The 9,469-nt window shown below is 46.9% G+C and overlaps 1 long non-coding RNA gene across 2 annotated transcripts; it reads left to right on the plus strand.

The window, feature by feature from the left end:
* The first annotated feature begins 3,747 nt into the window (after positions 1 to 3,747).
* On the plus strand, positions 3,748 to 8,171 carry LOC131378592 (uncharacterized). 2 transcript variants are annotated; one of them, XR_009208070.1, is made up of 4 exons: positions 3,748 to 4,030; positions 4,614 to 4,760; positions 5,537 to 5,683; positions 6,130 to 8,171. It is a non-coding gene; the product is annotated as an uncharacterized LOC131378592 (long non-coding RNA). The 2 variants fall into 2 exon arrangements; XR_009208071.1 differs by having other exon boundaries at positions 6,319 to 8,171.
* The last annotated feature ends 1,298 nt before the right edge of the window (positions 8,172 to 9,469 follow it).

The raw sequence follows: 9,469 nt of genomic DNA on the forward strand, positions 1-9,469 counted from the left end.
GCCCTATTTTCTAAAGCTTCTCTAAAAACCCACAAAGGTCTAGGCTGATCAGGGTGTAAATGTACAGCAACATGCTACTGAGGTGTGGTTTGGAGAGCTGCTCAGTGCCACTCTGAGTAAAGACAAGGAACACTGTGATTGCTTTAATTTGCTAATTGCATACCTTGCCTATCAAGGCTGGAAAAATAAATCAGAAATCCTCTGCTCTCAGGCTGCAGTAATGCCTGAAGCAAGGGTGCCCTTGGTTTTTACCTGGTGTAAAGAAAGGGTTGTTTATAAAAGGAATGACAAATGCCTGTACTGCTGGGATGCAGCAGTGTTTTCCTGACTGCCAGAGCTGGGTGGGATGCAGCTCCCTGCCCTCCCACTCCGGGTGGCAGCGCTTGCTGTCAGCGCTCTGTCGTGTTATGGCTCTTTGTGGAAATCCTCTGCGTTTGTGGAAGGGGAGAGGGGGTGTGCTCTCCAAAAGCTGCTCTGTGAGGCTAATGTGTCTGTAGGTGTCCCTGTTCCCAGCTTCTGGGAGAGCAGTGGTGACCATGCAGTGTCTCAGAGGCTCTGAAGCCTCAACCTCCTGTCAGTTTTACTTTCTTGCTGATTTCTGCCCCCATCCTGGAATAAACATCTGCACATGTACAAGCCTTGGAAGGGGAGGCAGAGTCTGTACCTAAACCCTCTCCCGCACTGAGCCAGGAGCTCCTGGCTCACACAATTTTGGGGCACCTTCTACAAGAAACAAGACGGTCTGGGTGTCCCTTCCAAGCAGATGTAAGACAGCAGTAAAGCACAGAGCACTTTGTCAGCCTGCTGCTGAAATCTTGACATATGGGGATGTGATGGTCTTGGATCTTAGATCACCTCTGAATAATGTCAGCAATCAAAAACAATAATGGGGGAATGAGAAATTCAGGTCACCAACTGTTCCTCTTTGAAAAAACTCAAACAACTCAAGGAAAGCAATAGGAAAAAAAAAAAAAAGCCAACCAAAACCAAGAACCAAACAAACCCAAACCTCAGCCTTGGTCTGGGCAAAGAAACAGTGAGGGCTTGCCAGCACCAGTCGCTTGCAGCAAAGTCTCAGTGTTTGCAGAGCAGTGGCCAAGGTGTTACGGTTTTGACTCTAAATGAGGTTAATGAAAGTTGCATGTACTCGAATCCCTGAGCACCACTTTGAAAATGCAGGAGCTAACTGTGGTTATTTATTGATTTCATTTTGTCTCCTTGGCTCATGTGGGAGGTTGGAAGAGAGAGAGAGCAGTGGGCTGTATGTGTATGAGAAGGTGGGGGAGAAAGCGTGTATGGATACAGGGAATGTGGGGCTGGCACCTGAAGTTTGCCATCCCCCGATGTAGGGATTTTTTTTTTTTCTCAAGCACCGGTTCAGATGGTCCACAGGGGGCCCTGCTTTTGTGCCTGTGCCCTCATCCTCAACTAGGCAGCCATCCTGGCCAGCTCGTTCTACCTCGCCTGCAAGCTGCCCAAGGTTGCAAAAACTGGCAGGGCGAGGAGGAGAGGAGACCCACTGGGTAAGCTTCTCTCCACAGCGACACCAGGTCAGAAACCCACGGAAAAAGTAAACTTCAGTCATATTAAAAGGTCAGTTTTAAAAAATATATTTTCCTTTCCCTTCCCTCTCTTTCTAGTTTTTCAGAATTTCAGCCCATAGAACTTGGCAGTCCTTCAGGGTGGAGGAGGGTGACTCTTGGTTTACATGCAGCCGTTGGTACCCCAGCATGCCCAAAACATCTGTCATCGGTGGAAATGAGCATTGCTCTGGCAAGGCTCCTCCTTCTTTGCAGTAAAGAACAAGCAAATTTGCTTATTTGTGGTTAATGCTTCTTCCAGATGGACAGAAATAATACATGACACACAGCCCCAGTGTTGCCCAAACTGTTGAAGCACTGTGGAACATATTTGCATAGACAAGCTGGGGAGATTGTTTAGCTTACTGGTCTCCAGTTCGGAGCAGTCCTTCAGCCACAATATAAATGCAACCTCCCAGCAAGACTAAACTTTCTCATAGAAATGAGCAAAATTCTCAGAGAAGAGCTGCTCTCCTTTGTCCTCCTCCAAAGAGATGGCAACCTCCGTGACACCTTCTCGGTAGCCACTTTCCAGCCAGTGTTCGCTGTGGAAGCAGTTACACACCCCTTGTTTGCCACTGCAGACAGTGGTTTGCCTCTTGTGCTCACGCTGCGAAGAGGGGGCTTGAATGTACTTTGTATGTCACACCAATATGCCACACATCTATAGGAATGTTTGCATGGAACTGATGTTCTTGGTGAAGCTTGACCAATTTTTCCAGCTGTGTCGTTGCTAAAATTTATGAGAATGGGGGTGTCGTACCTTAGTGCCCCAATACTGGTTTAATTTACCATTCCTTTTTGCTAACTTAGGGTGGTTTGGGGTTTTATGGTGCCAAATCTTTTTCTGTGGATTTTATAGGAGTGGAATAGAGGTTTCAAAAGGAGAAAGTCTGACTTTTTGCTCTTCAGTTCACCTGGCAGATCTGCTATGAGGTGAGAGACCTTTTCCTGCACTTGGAACTGTCTTCCTGGCAGCAGTGATGTAGTGCAAGTAGTCTCAGTTGCCGTGTGGGGAGCAGAGAGGCTCTGGATGTGCAGCCCTCCCCTTGCTGTGGAAATGAGTCAGTGGCTTTTCTGGCCCAGTGTTCCCAGTGCAAGTCTCCTCTGTCCTGCCCTGCAAGAAGAGACCAGGAGAAGAGTCAGTTTTCACGTTTCAAAAGGGACTGGGAAGAGAGAAAAAGGGGCAAAGCTAAGTATCATTAGTGCCTTATGCCTGCAGTGTAACAGACATGCATGATAACCCCTGTGATACCCCAGTGTCTGTAAAATGCAACTTGTCTCTGGAGTATCCTTGAATAAAAAAGCACTTTCCTGGTTGATCTTTACCTTCCATGCCCTGGCCCTGCACCCTGCTAACTGGGGGTGATGTCTAGCCCAGGCTTTCAGAAGCCTGCTCCTGACTTCATCTTTTGTGCAGCACCCTTGCAGGCAAAGGGTTACTTGTTAAGGTGCAGCTCTGCCTAATTAAGAGTAACAGCATCTTTCCCTGCAGTGAGGTTTGGGATTTTTTGGAGAATTCATCACTCTGGAGCACGATGCTGAAAGAACTGCCTGGGCTGGACTTGGCCCTGCGTGCATTAACCCTTTGCTCCAGCCTGGCCTCTGGGACCTGCTGTCTTTTTCTCCCAGCTAAGTCCTTCACCATGCTGTGATGCAGAGCACTGCTGGCCGAGAATTGCAGCCGGGATGTCTCAGATGTGCTTGCAGGTTGGAGCAGAAATGAGGCAAAACCTCCATGTGTCTTATGGTTTTGACCCCAAACAATATGCTGGCTGCATAAATTAGGAGCTGGCTCAGGCTCACTTGAAGCTCAGCCCAGGTTTGCTTGAAACTCAGCCTAATTTTTCCTGAAAGCAAAGCTGAGTGGGAGAGAAGTTCTGGGTCAGGGAAAGGGGTGCTTGGCAGGTCACAGCAGCTCGACGAGCTGCAGTTTATCAGCTCACAGCAATTATCAGCCCACAGAAGCACGGCTGCCTGTATTTCTAATTTCTTGCCTATACAGAACCATGCAGATGATGGGCAAAAATGCCTCTGGCATCCTGGAGCAAGCTGGGGATTACTTCTGGCTGCTTGTGGATCATTAACACGGTTAGGTCCCTGAAAATCCACCCTGATCAACCCCCTGGCAAAAAGCTTTATTTCCCCTGTTGCTGCCTTTCCATGCAGGTGCTATGTGTCCTGGCTGATGACTGCACCAGCTCCTGGAGGCAATTCACATCCTCGGCAGTGCTGCGCTGGGAGAGAGGCAGGGAGCTGTGTGGACCCTAATCTCCAGAAACAGAGAGGACAAATGATGGAAAAAGTTTTGAGAGGGGCTTGCTGCTCTCGTGGTTTGCAGTTGAGCCCTCAAACAGGCTGTAATTTGGAGAGCTGGTCTATACTTTCATGACAGGAGCAAGCAGCCAAGCTGGGGGAAAACTTGCAAGCTGAAAAACCAAGTAGAGCTGGTAAGCTTCTTTTGTTTTGGGCTGAACCCAAAGCGGGCACGGTGCTACTGGGCACTGAGCAGCCGCAGCTCCCCAAGATGTGGAAAAATTTTTACTTTTAGGGTTAGAGTTCAGCCTCCAGGTTCCTATTGGGTTGGGGCTTGCGAGTGGAGGTAGAAGGAAATGCGTGGATGGGAAGGCACTTGAGGAAATGGGAGAGCTGATCTCATACTGCTCCAGTGTTGTGTGAAGGGTGCTAGTGGGATCAGGGCTGCTGGGTGTTTGGGGCAGAGGGGTCCAACAGTGCTTTTTTGGCAGCTCTTGCCTCAGTAAAACCCCTTTAGATTCCAAGCAAGCAGTTTCTACATTCTGCTTTCTGCAGTAATTTTGGTTTTATTGCCTAGAGGTGAGGGTTCCTGCAAACAAGTGAAACACAGGCGGGGGTAATAAAAGGTGCAAATTGAACTGGCCTCATGCGGTCCCTGGGAAGCAGCAGTGGATGAAGAGACTTCCAACTCTTTTACAGCTCTCTCTTCTTTGTTGTAAATTGAGCTTGAGGTGTTACTGTAAGGAAAACAATAATTTTTTGATGGCTCCATTACAGTTGTGACCATCCCCTGTGGAGAGCCCTACGGACTGGTGTTTTCTGTTCATTACACCTCACTTTGCCAAGACCTGGTTTCCTGCTGGCAGTCTCATATCCTATATCCTCCATCTTCGTTTTCCTTTATTTCCCTAAAAAAATAGGAAGGTAATTATGTTTTCCTTGCACCTTTGTTTACTTCTCCTTACCAAGGGAGACATGCAAAAGTGGTGTGGGCAGCAAGGAACCCTTGAGCTCTTGCTCTTGGTGTCTATGAGCCCCCTAGATTTAGGCTTTCCCTTTTTTTTTTTTTTTTTTTTTTTTTTTTTTTTTTTTTTTTTTTCCCCTGGGGGAGGATTTTGGAAAAACAGGAGGAAAGGAAGAAGAGGACCCTCTACCCATCCCTACCCAGGAAACTCCAGGGTCTGATGCTGCACCACATCTCTGGCAGGAATTATAATCCTAAAGGGATCTCTATCCCTGCTCGCCTTTGGCTCATCTTCAGCTTCGGGCCCTAGCAGATGCTTTGCAGCCTTTCCACAAATGTTTGGGACAAGAAGCCAAAGTTAGGCTCTTTTGGCAGGGTTTCCACAACAAATCCCTAGCTCCCAGGGAAGATGGATGTCATTAACCCAAGCTGAATCCATGGAGGGGTCCTCAGGCTGGTGCCAGGGGCTGCTGCTGGGGGCTCGCCTCCAGCCGGTGGTGTAAACTGAGGAGGAAATAAAGGCTCTCCTCCATCCTTGCCAGCTCTTGTTCTTCACAAAGAGCTGGAATCCTGGCTGTTCTGACAACCAGACAGAGTAGCAGGAGATCCCTTTCCTTCAGTGCTATTTGCTTTGCATTTAGTGGGATTTAAGGTCCACTGCCTGGCCCTGCTCGCTGTTTGTTTGTCCTTCCATGTTTTGGCAGGGCTCCTTGCTACTTGTTTCTTCTCTTTTAAGGTCTGTGTCCAGCCACAATGACGGGGTCCCGAATTTGGAGTCAAAAACGTTCTTACTGAGCCGTGCAAGGCTGACATGAGACAACAGGGAGGTGACTCAGTCCTTTCAGTACGTTTCCATGTTCCCAGCTGCTGTAGGAAATAAACAGTAAGTGGTTAACATCAATAGTAAGACACATATAGAAGAAAATGTTGTCCTAACAATGTTAAATCTATGGTTTAAATTGGGCAATGGCAGGAAATTTGGAATTAAGGACGGACGCTTGTCTCACGCTTCTCCATTTGCCTTGGGAAATAAAAATAATTCAGGCACAAAGTGAATGAAATGGCACTGGAAATGCCATATTACTGCATTTCCTGGTTTTTATGGCAGGGAACGAAGAAGTAAGACTATATGAGGTCTTTTGTGTCCTTCAGCTCAAAGTGATGGCAACAAAATCCATCCGGGTCTCAGGAGTCAACAGGGACTGAGACCAGTTTTACTCAGTTTTATCACTGTGTTGTGTAGCCATGACACTGGAGAGGTTCTTCCTTTGGGGACAATTATTTTTGTTCTGTTAGCTGAGCAGTTTATTGAAGTTTCTTTTGATTCAGATCCACTGGGACTACTTGGATGCCAGAGGACAAGTCCAGTCCAAAAAAAACCCCCTCACATTTACTGAGGTAGAGAGAGTCCTGAGGAGGAGGAATATTTCCAGGTCAAAAATCAAAGTGAAGCTGTTGCAGTCTATTTGCGAGCACTGTCTTGGCAGAAGGTCTGAAAGTCTTGCACTATCCCAATAGGTCTGTAAGTCCTGTGTGTTCCTACAAAGTCACCTTCTGATGCTCTTGTTGATGGCAAGGGGTGTTTGTTCAATGATCAGCTTCATGGAGGTCAGCAAGAGTGTTGCAGAACATGAACTGCAGGATAGGGGCTGAGAAAGTCAACTGAATGACTGAAAGATTTAGCGGCTTCAATGACCGAATTGTCTGCGTATTTCTGGAAGAAGGTGCTGGTCCAGAGGTGTTAAGAAATCCTGTTGACAAAAATCAAGATTCCATTCTGTAGACTGAAAATGCCTTATTTGCCTTCTGTTCAACAGCTAACCTGGGAGATCTCTACAAACAGCCCATTTCAGGGCATGTTTTAGGGTGGTTCCTAAAACCCAAGACAGGGAAAAATCAAGTTTGAGAAGTATGTTGGCTAGGCCTTGGGTCAGAGATACATGGGGTGAAAAAAGACCATCTCAGCATGGAGTGGTTTGGAACACAGACAGACAGAAGTGCAGGGAAGGCCTTTGGACTGGAAATGTGTTGTGCATGTTACATCCTTTGCTCTTTATCCTCCTTTTTCTGAAGAACTGTCTGTGGACATTTGGAGATTATGCTGTTAGCTGAACAAACAAAAGGGATTAAGACTTGGCTGGTTCATTTTTCCACCCTCCACCCATCTTGGAATTCATTACCATTCATTGCCACTAACCAAAATAACAAGGGGACCAGCCATGCACCGTGCTGCTTCCTCTGTCCCAATTTCTGTGTAGCGGCAGATTTGTCCATGAAGACCACCAAGCAGGCATAGCCATAGGAAAGGAGCTAAACTTCCCCAAAACGGCTTGGTCACGCCACAATCCCAACACAAGGCTAGCTTGCACGCTAATTCCTTTCCACTAGAATCAATAAGGGCTGAGGGATGTTAATTTTATGTTTGCCTGTATGTATTTAAATGTGTGCATGTGCTCACATTTAAATCGCATGTGTCTGTGGGAAAGGTCTAAGCTTGGTCTCATCTGACTTTTGGGCAAAATGTCACTGGAGTTGTTACCTGAGTCTGCCACAGTCCTCAAAACAGCCTTTCTGTGACCTGTTCTTCCTGCCGGGGTCAACTGGAAGAGCCACCCTTGAGGTCCTTTTTTCTGCCTCTACACAGAGGAAGGTATGAGCCTGAATGGGAGCGGATGATCGAAGAGCAGCTGTTACATTTCCAGATGCCAGGAAAGATGAAAGCAAACCTCCTTCCACTCTGCCTTTGTGGGGGGTATTGGATGGGCTGTGACATCTGAGCCTGTGGATGTCTGGTGAAGTAACTCCAGGCAGTGCATGGAGACACTCATCTCCCTGGGAGAACTGTAACCAGTGGGAGAGCAAAGGAGCTGCTCCTGCATGAGGTGAATCGCTCACAAGCTCACCAAGAACCTCGGAGATCCTCAGCATTTAATGTGTAACACCAACTTCCCTCCATGCTGACCCTACCTGCAGGTGAACTGGGTTGTGACCAGAAAGGCAGCGAGGTCCTGGAGAGTAAAACCAGCATCTGGCTCCCATGCTGGCATTCCATGAGAATATGTCACAGCCCCTCCAGTGCCAAGGCCTGAGTGTGTTTCCTGCACCACTCACCAGTGTGGAGATTCTGGTATGCTACTTGAGGTGGTCTGGGAATTTAGCTGCCTCTTGGACGTGGTGTCTGAAGCAGGGGTCCAAAACACTGGTGTGCATGTGCTCTGTGACCACTCAGAAAATGTTGCCGATGGACCCAAATTCCTTCCTCCAACTTGCATGCAAACAAGCCACTAATGTCACTGGCAGTTGAATGTGCATATCTGAGGGCAAAGTTTGGCCAAAAGCCTTTGTGCAGAAGTTTTAGCATAATCACCCAGAAAAAAAAAAAAAAAAAAAGGGTGGGGGGTGTGGGTGAATTGCAAGTAGCATTTTGCAGATAAAGAAGGATAAACAAAATTAGAAATCAAAGTTTTGGAAAGCTTTCCAGTAACAAAACTCTTCTGAGTTCTTTAAACAGCACAATAGCTATTGATGGGTAAAAAATAAAACAGGACAGTATATCCTCTTGAATTTATTCTGGTCCCAACAGGCTGTCCTTGGCATTTTTTTTTTGGAAGAAACCCTTGAGTAAACATGTTGTCCAACATGGAAAGACACTGAGCATGTCATAGAAGTAATTTGTAAAATGTTCTGGGAGACACACCAATGCTGTCAGGGCCAGGGAGCTGCTTAGCTTCACTTTGATTTACAGATAAATACAGTGTGTCTGGGGCTTCCAGTTGCCGGCTGTGCGGGCGAGCTCCTGATTATGTGCTGTGTTCTGGCTCCATGGGATTAATTGGGACCACCAGGAAGCGTGGCAGCAAGAGTAACCTTCCTGGTTGCATGCTGTTGTAAGGACTAAGGGGATGAGTTTGTGTGGCAAGGTGGGGCTCAGCTTCTCCCATCATGGGACTGAGGGCTTAGAAGAAGATGAAAGGTAAAGAGGATGTTGTAAAATTAGGATTTTCTGGGTGTTCCCGTGCAGGTAGAGCTCCGAGTATTGAATGAGGCTGGCTGTGTCTGCCTGTTTTTTAACTGTGAAGGCACACTTTAGTGTATTTGGGGGGGTTCTGCAGGATATTGAAGCGAAGCAAGTGCCCTGTTGAGATATTTTGTTTTTTGTGGCATAATGAAACCTGCATAGGACATTTGCCCTTCAAGCCTGTGGTGAAGCAAAATAAATGCTGGAAAGGGCTGGTTGGGACCTGGTTTTTATGGATGAGGGAATCAATAGAGGAGGGATGGGGCTGTCTGAAAATACAAGTGCAAATGTAACTCGTGCAGAGTGATTAACCGCCAAGGTTCTGATGGTTGTTAATTACCGGACTTCCCTCTGGAAATGGCTACTTCAGCATAGAGATTGGGACAGGGCAGGAGTGTGTTTCAAATGTAAATAAATGTCAGTTTATGGTACAAGGTCCCAGAAAAGCTGGGATTATAGAAAGCACAAGGGAAGCCAGGAAATTATGCCATGAAAAACAGGTTAGCTCAGAGTTGTTTCTTTATTTATTTTTAATAATTCAGCAAGGTTATGAAAAAAAGTACAAGTGGATCAGCTGGAAGTGTTGTAATATTGAAGAGAACCTCACGTACTGCAGAAGGAAAGAGAGGAAAATAAGGGCTCTGTGTGTGT

The sequence above is a fragment of the Hirundo rustica genome, chromosome 8 (assembly GCF_015227805.2).
Source record: "Hirundo rustica isolate bHirRus1 chromosome 8, bHirRus1.pri.v3, whole genome shotgun sequence".
Taxonomy (NCBI): domain Eukaryota; kingdom Metazoa; phylum Chordata; class Aves; order Passeriformes; family Hirundinidae; genus Hirundo; species Hirundo rustica.